We start from the raw sequence: 9291 nt of genomic DNA, 5'->3' as shown, positions 1-9291 counted from the left end.
TTTCAAACAAGGCTTTCCCATTTTTACAGGCAAGCAAAAGAAAATAGTTTTTGTCATTTTCCTTTGCTGAAAAGTGAAGCTATTTTTAGTGAAATAATTAAAAGTACAACACTTATTGATATTCCTTAATTGTGCAATTTATAATAGCAAATTTTAAGACGTCAAGAACCAGTTTTCAATATCATCAGCTCACCATTTATCGCAGAAGTTGATTCATCTCCAGAGGACATAACTCATGGGTGCCAGAAGCTGTATTTCCACACTTAAAAAAACTGCTGTTCACAGTATTTGGGTACACATACATCAGTTCTTCTTCTTCGATCTCATTTTAGATGTTGGAGGGTTCAGATGAGTAATTCTATATCTGAGATGAACCGCGCAGTGGTTTTCAGATCAGAGTCTTGTTCGAGTCACTTGATTTAGTATGCACCATTGAAGGACATGGTCAGCATTCTCTGGTGATGCTCCACAAGGGAAGGCTTCGCTCGTCCCATCATTTAACTTCCGGAACATATATTATTGTCTCATTCAGTGAGCAAATATTTGTGTGTGGAAACTAAACAAGTATAATCACTGGTCGATGTTGACTGACTGTAATTTGACAGCAGTCACAGGGGTAACAACTAGTAAGATAGTTTCACAGTTCCGGAACATTATGCACGAGTGTAAAAAGTAAAATACTGCACAATAAGTAAAAATGTATATTTGTGGGGATATTGTGATATAAAAAGGCAACAGCAAATTTAAAAAATCGTAAAATTGGTTTCCAAAATTGCTAACTCTTGTTGTAATTGTTCAACGTGGAAAAAAAAAAGAAAGAAACGTGAATATAATACAGTGTAAATATGAGTTAAAAGACATTCTACACAGTTAGCGAGCATATCTTTTCTAAGATATATATACATATCTTTCTAAGATATATATTCATATAATGCGGCCCGCCATTCCCACACTTTTTTTAATGCGGCCCGCGATACAAAAAGGTTGCCCACCCCTGTTCTAGTACCATAGAATCGTCAAAGGACGCTCTAATTACGACCGCAATCTCATTAGTGTCTCATTCTTTAAAGGCGTACCCACATGGTCCCCTATTTTCTACAAATCGATACGATACCACTAAATCAGGGGTGGGCCAATTACGGCACGCGGGCCACATTCGGCCCGCCGGAGTGTTTTATGCGGCCCGCGGACACCTACAGAAATTAGTTGTGACATTATACACATATACAGATATATTAACATTTTTCTAAATACCTCTATAAATTATAAAAAGTTTCAAGTAAACGAAGCGTATTCTTATTGGCTCTACTTCAATACACTCAGTCTATGGTGGTAAGTGTTACAACCGATGGAGCTCGATCTTTGACTGAGGCAAACATTTTGTTTTTAATCAAAAATATCTCAACCATAAACTGTAAACACGAAAGTTTACAGAAAGCTGAATACAATTTCAACGTTATCGGCTCAAATAAATCGGCTGTTCTCAACCTTTTAAGCTCGGCGACCCCTTTTTTATAATCCACCACTCTGCCGCTACCCCCCCCCGTCCCCAACACAACACACACACATACAGAAATAGAAGAATATAAAATAACAATCCATATTTCGATGGCAAATCGTCAATCGACCCCCAAGGGGGTCGCGATCCACAGGTTGAGAACCCCTGATCTAGAACAAATTAATGTAAATAATTAAAGTTGGGATAACTTTGAGTAGTCGAAACAAAATATTTCGATGCCAGAAATGTAAGCGCATGCTAATTATTTTTAAATCTAGGCTTTCCATTTCTCAAGACAAGCTAGTAAACATAGGATTTGTCATCTTCCTTTGCTGAAAGGGGAAACTACTCCTAATAATAATATCAAGGCTTCTCTTCGAATTCAAAGATTAATGAGGAATGCAGTTTTTCCCTTGGCTACGCAGACCCTGCTGTGACCTACATATTTTGCCTCATCCATCGCAGGCATAACCATTGCAAAAAAAAAAAAACACCTAACAAACAAAAAAAAAACAACAACACATCTTTACCAAGTATATACATTTTAATTTATGGACATTTCTGAATTAGCATTGATCATTTTAATGTATAATTTCCAATTACTACTAAAAACAAGGTTACAAAGACAGTTTGTGTGAATACACAAACTGAAAATCGGCCCCCGAAGTGATCCACCCAGGTAGGTAAAAAGGCAGGTTTCAATATTATCAGAATGAAATTATATTAAAGACAAATGACATAGAAGAATGTGGAAAAAAGGTTATCAGATTTTGTGTGGTGCCCCCACGGTCCAGCAGACCAAAGGATAGGTGAAAGTGAATGTGAAGTTAGATGTGAACCTGGCCTAACTGATGACTTATAATGAATATCTAATTGATCTAATTGTTTTGTAAAGGGTCAATCTTTTATTTTAAATTACAATCAAAAAGGTTGTCAGAAACTTGCGATCACATACAAATTAGGAAATATTTGGTCATTTCCGATTAGAAGCATCCTGTATCTATCTCATTTAGTTTGAAATTTGTTCTTAGCTCAGTTTTATGGTTGGCCTAACTGGACTATTTCTTATTAAAGAGTCCCTGTAGTTTTTTTTATTACACAAAAAAAAACAACTAAAAAAACAAAAAAAAAAAACAAACACATTTTTACCAAGTATAAGTTTATTCAATTATAGTAAAATAAGACAGAAAAATCACGAGTATTTTGATAGCAATTCGTTTCTTTCAACTTAAAACAATGGAATGAAAGATATATCATTTCAAATCATGAAACTGGATGAGATCGGATAAACAAAAAGGGACATAACTGTCACAGTCTCGCTTGACACTGCCAGTTAAATGCTCACCTCAGGTTAAGAGGGTGAAAAGACACGTGAAACTCCTGATATAAACAAAAAGGGACATAACTGTCACAGTCTCGCTTGACACTGCCAGTTAAATGCTCACCTCAGGTTAAGAGGGTGAAAAGACACGTGAAACTCCTGATATAGAAACAGGAAGTAAGAATGACTAAATTGACTTTTAGTTCAGTCAGTTGTATCCTTTAGTTCGGTGCGGACAGTAGTGACTTAGAGAGTCGAGTAGTAACTTTGAGTTAAGTAGTATCTTTTGAGCAGCCGAAGCCAGTTGCCTTTTGAGACAGTACTCGTACTTTGATAGTCTTTCTCTGGACTTGGAGAGTCAAGTAGTAACTTTGAAGGTTATTGTTACCCGCTGTGGTGCGGATGTGATTTAATAAGATTTAGTACATTTGATATGTTTAATACCGCTGTTATGCGGATGTAGTTATATTGCAAATGGATATTTCGGTGTAACAACTAGAAGTGCAGTACATTAATATTATTATTGAATAAACGTTCTATTGTCTGCCTCAAGATCGACTCTCTATACTATTCATGTTCTTTACGTACTAAATGGACACACGAACCCAGCATTCTTCAACAATACACAACAAGAGTGTTACAAAAACACAATAATTAAAAAAAAACCCAGTAAAATCTTTGATCACAATCGAAATTACAATTACTTTCAAAATCTGATGCAATTTTCTTTAGATTTCGTGCTCTGGATATGGGGATTATTAGTATTAAAAACCATGTCGGTCTCTGACATCATAGCAGCTAATCAGTTCAATTCTCATTAGTCTATTCTCAGGAGACCGGCCTTATTATTCTTACGATCAGACATTTTTTTTCTTTCTATCATCCCTGAGGTGCTGTGCGCCCCATCGTCATCATGCAATGTGCCACCTTTGACGATGGCGCCATAGGTTGGCCACCCCTGGTTTAGATCTAGCTGTTAGACTACCTATGTTAGAAGAACCTTGTTTATTCCTACTTGTGAATATTTCAAAAAGTAACTTCGAATCTAGTACATAAAAACGCACCTCATCCCTGAGGTGTTGTGCGCCCAATTGTTATCATGCACTACGCCACCTTTGACGATGGCGCCATAGGTTGGCCACCCCTGGTTTAGATCCACCTGTCAGACTACCTATGTTAGAAGAACCTTGTTTATTCCTATTTGTGAATATTTCAAAAAGTAGTTTCGAATCTGGTGCATAAAAAACGCAGACGAACAGCGGAGAATGCAGGGGTTTTTTAATGATAAAATTTCGTTACTTGTAAGCCTTCATAGTTTTTATCAATTGCATCATTTTATAAGGTGTTTGTTTTTATTTTTATCTTTTATTTGGGCTACTAAATTCACTTTGCCTAGGGCCACTGATTACTTAAAAGCCGGCCCTGGCAGTATTGAGAAAATGCTTATACTAATGATGATGTGCTTTACATATGAACAAACAAAGCCGATTAAAAAGCCAATTAAAACTCTTCACGTAAACTAAAATCTGACGTCGGATAATTGTACTTAATGTATTACTGTTGTCATACAAGCTTAAACCAAAAGTAAGGAATTAGATAAAAGCTCTGTGGCGCCCGGTGATTACAAATGTCAGTGTTTCTCAAACTTTAACCAGTGGCGCCCCCCAGGGCACACACACACACACACAAAATGTTCTCGCTCCCCCTTAGCCAGCAGAAATTCTAGGAGAGCGCGTCCTTTCTATCTCCACTTCTCTCGCCAAAATGTCTGTGTCTTCAATTCCGAAGATTAAGCACGAGTGCAGTGTTTCACATGACAACACAAACCCAGTTCCCAGACCTGCAATTTTCCGCATCTTGTGCAGCCGTTGTCTTCCGGCGGTCTATTTAAGTTTTCTTTCGTCTTCTGTAAGGTCTTTTTTTTTTTCTGGGGGGGGGGTCTCAAATATGTGTGTCGCGGCCTTTTTGAGAGTTCTTCAACTGTCTCCTTTAAAGGCCATCTGATGCCAGCTACTTTCCTCTATTCGAATACACCCGTCCTCCCTAGAACATCGCCATTGGCATGTGGTCGTCTCCCGTGCCGGACACAGCGCAGCTGTCGAATGGTAATTAGTGCTTCTATGCTGTCCATACCGGCCTCTAGCAGGACATAGTTATTTGTTATGTAGCGTTGCCTTGTCTCACACATCTGACTTCTATTAACCACAATTATGAAATACCATGACATGATTTCATCAGAAACCCGTCACCCAGAAACCAACCGCTAACCTTCCCTCGTTGTTACTTTGGAAACACACACAAGCACTCCCTAGCAACGCTAATATACGTCATCTATCTTATAAGTTATAAGTGTCAGACGAAAAATAGAATTATTACATTTGACAAAAGACTCACACACACACAAACACTGCCTAGCAACGCTAATATACGTCATCTATCTTATAAGTTATAAGTGTCAGACGAAAAATAGAATTATCACATTTGACAAAAGACTCACACACACACAAACACTGCCTAACAACGCTAATATACGTCATCTATCTTATAAGGTATAAGTCTCAGACGTAAAATAGAATTATCACATTTGACGAAAGACTCCTACTCACACGCACACGCACACACACACAAACGTTACTGTACTTCATCTGATGAGGGACACACACATATACTGAACGTCATTTGATAGAGGGCTCAAACCGGCCCTGCGACATCCAATAGCTCTTGTTTCACGAGATCAATACATTTCAGCCAGAGAAGTCTTGGGTTTCTCTCTAACCTAAACTCTATGGCTTAGCGCCACAGACAATGCATTATCTATCTGTCTGTGTGCAGTGCGTACTCTATACTTATTTATTTTTCTTAGGGAATTTTAGACTTTTGTTTATCGCAGTAATTTGCTCCTTGTTGACGTTTTGATAGCTAAGATCTTGTTTACCTTGTTAACCCTTAAAGTGCTGAGATGTTTTACAATGGGTACACACAAAATGGAATTACAATTCTGATGTTTAGAGGCTAAACTACCGCACGCGTTTTAAGGGTTAAAGAGTTTATATTCAGTTGGAGGGAAAGAGATATGGAAACAATATTGTAAAATGTGTGTGAGAGAGAGAGAGAGATTTAAACCTAAGGAGAAACGCATGCAAATGGAAAATATTCAAGATTAGGAAAATATCTAGAATTAAATGGTCTAAATAAGCCATATTAAGGACGCTATATTGAAAGATTGCTATAGCCAACTATATCATTCGACATCTGCGCCGGGTTGCACTGAGACTTTACGTTACAGAAGGCATGAACAATGACCTAGGACGTTGCAACCTGGGAGCTCTTTAGACCAACAGCACTTTCCCACGAGGTGAGCCAAGTTTAACAAAGCTTACATCAACTCACTCTGTCTAGCTGTCAAGCAAATAGTTTGTACACGTTATTTTTCTCCCACGCCCAATCTCGGATCAAGCTGAAATTTAGCACAATTCTTTCTAGTACCTGACAACACGAGAAATTTAACCAATTACTTAATTAACTCTAGGTAATTAATTATTTTTTTTAGAATCGCGAATAAGGAAAGAAATTGTACTTGACTGGTGTGGTGATGTAAGTTGAAGTAACCCCCTTTATTACTTTGTGAGTCGCCGCTTTAAAGTTTGAAGCTAACAATAGATAAATATAAAAACTTCTAATTTCACAAGCGATTCACTGGCACAGCGGTTAGTGTATTGTCTAGAGAAGAATAGGCAGGCTATAGGCATCGAGTTCAAATACAGGTCGTTCACTTTTCTTTTAATTTTTATAAATGCATTTAAAAAGCGATCACCCAGAGACCCCCTTCTTTTTCTCCTACCCCTTTCTAACTGATCCAGACAAGTGATTGAGTACTGGTGTATTAATAATAGCAAAAAGCATGAAATTGCGCCAAAAATTTGTAATCGAGTATATGTATTTATTATTGTTACAAAATCCACGACGAGTTTAAATACACTCCTGATATGTGCCAATTGATACAACCAAGCTTTATATAATCTTTTGTTGTTATTTTTTTTTTCATTTTTTAAAAATTTGTTTTCTTGTTTTGTTTATTTAGAAAACATTTATGCATTTAAAATCATGTTTAAAAAATCTTAAAATTAGTATTACTAAATTTAATGTATTTTTTTATTCAATCATCTAATACGAAGACTGCTTTATTGATCCTTATGGGAATTTGTTGTGATTACAAGGACTTCTCTCCCATATGCAGACAACACAAAGATAGAGAGATAGATAGATAGATAGATAGAGAGATAGATAGATAGATAGATAGATAGTAGATAGTAGATAGTAGATAGATAGATAGATAGATAGATAGATAGATAGATAGATAGATAGATAGATAGATAGTATATATATATATATATATATATATACACAAAATAGAGCAGTGAGATTCATAACAAACGAATATTCACATTTGACTAGAGTAACACCTTTAGTAAAATCACTAAATTTAGAAAGCCTTCAGCACAGAAGGCTCAAAAGTAAAGTAACAATCATACATAAAACACCGAACCATAATCTTCAAATACAAAATTTAATAAAATACTCTGAAAGACACAAAGATAAAGGCACATTCCTCGTCCCATATGCTAGGACAAATTTGTACAAATACCCCTTCTTCCCTAGTACTATTAGAGCATGGAATGGGTTGCCTGAGCTAGCAAGGAAAACCAGTGACTTGGCAGAATTTAGGTCATTGGTTAATATGCATGACTAAATGCATGACGCGTAGGACGTAATCATCTTCTTTTTTGAAGTTACGTCTGTATTATATAATATATATATATATATATATATATATATATATATATATATATATATATATATATATATATATATATATAGAGAGAGAGAGAGAGAGAGAGATAGATAGATAGATAGATAGATAGATAGATAGATAGAGACAGATACATTGATATACATAGATAAAGACAAAAAAAAAGTATGTTTATTGAAGTAGTGTAACGACAACGAAACTTGGTCCCTGGAAAGATAATGTTCGTTTTGAATCTGGTCTCTTCCTAAATATCCCACCCACCCCTTTTCGGCTTGCACTAGTCTCTATAGAAGAAAAATGTACAAAGTAATTTGGAATACAGACGCCTTCACTGGGCGCCTAGGGGAGGTCGAGGGAGGCCATAAATTACAAACAAGCTGATAGACTCACACGTAACGTCAACTGCGAAATCGCATTTAAAGACGGTGCGGGAGAATCGATCTCAATGTTTTCCCCTTAATGTCTGAGCACTCGGTGGCAGGATCGATTCTTGTGGTGTAAACCCAAGCACCATGACGTCTAGCGTGAAACGACAACGATTACATTATTTGGGAATGTGGGTGCTTGCGATACTAAACTGAAGATCGCGGCATTTTGTTTATATTTATTAGCGTCATGAGCCATGGTTCAACTATAACTTAGATTAATATGAAGATTAAGAATATAAAGATTAAGAATATGAAGATTAAGAACATGAAGATTAAGAATATAAAGATTAAGAATATGAAGATTAAGAATATGAAGATTAAGAATATGAAGATTAAGAATATGACGATTGAGAATAGGAAGATTAAGAATAGGAAGATTAAGAATAGGAACATTAAGAATAGGAATATTAAGAATAGGAACATTAAGAATTGGAAGAGATCTGCAAAGATTGTCTTAGAGTTGCAAGATTAAAGATGAGAGAAGTGTATCACATGTTGGTGTAGATTCCGGTGTAGCGTACATATTGTACCACATTCACTGTATAGAATTATAAATACACTACATGTCTTTTTTGGTGAATAATAATATAATAACAAGGTTACAAAAACAGTTTGTGTGGGAAACACAAACTCGAAATCGGACCCCGAAGTGGTCCACCCAGGTAGGTAAAAAGGCAGGTTTCAATATTTTCAGAAATAATATCAGAATGAAATTCTATCAAAGGCAAATGGAGAAAGAATGTTGACAGATCTTGTGTGGTGCCCCAACGGTCCAGCAGACCAAGGGATTTGTGAAAGTAAAGGAGAAGTTAGATGTGAACCTGGTCTAACTGATGTCATATAATAAGTATCAAATAAGAACATAAAACTAAAACGCTATTTAACCTTGGTTAGGCCAATAATAGAATATACATCCTCTGTTTGGGACCCCTCAACTCAAGAAAACTGAAACAGACACAAAATAGTGCAGTGAGATTCATAACAAACGAATATTCACACTTGAATATAGTAACACTTTTAGTAAAATCACTAAATTTAGAAAGCCTTCAGGACAGAGGACACAAAAGTGAAGTAGCAATTATACATAAAACACTGAACCATAATCTTCAAATACAATTACAAAATTTAATAAAATACTCTGAAAGACAAAAAGATAGAGGCACATTCCTCGTCCCATATGCTAGGACGAAAATGAAAGTTGAGAGTGCAATAACGGGTTTACCCTATTTTTTAA

This window comes from Biomphalaria glabrata, chromosome 18 (assembly GCF_947242115.1).
Source record: "Biomphalaria glabrata chromosome 18, xgBioGlab47.1, whole genome shotgun sequence".
NCBI classification, from domain to species: Eukaryota; Metazoa; Mollusca; class Gastropoda; family Planorbidae; genus Biomphalaria; species Biomphalaria glabrata.
Note: the sequence above shows the minus strand (reverse complement) of the source record.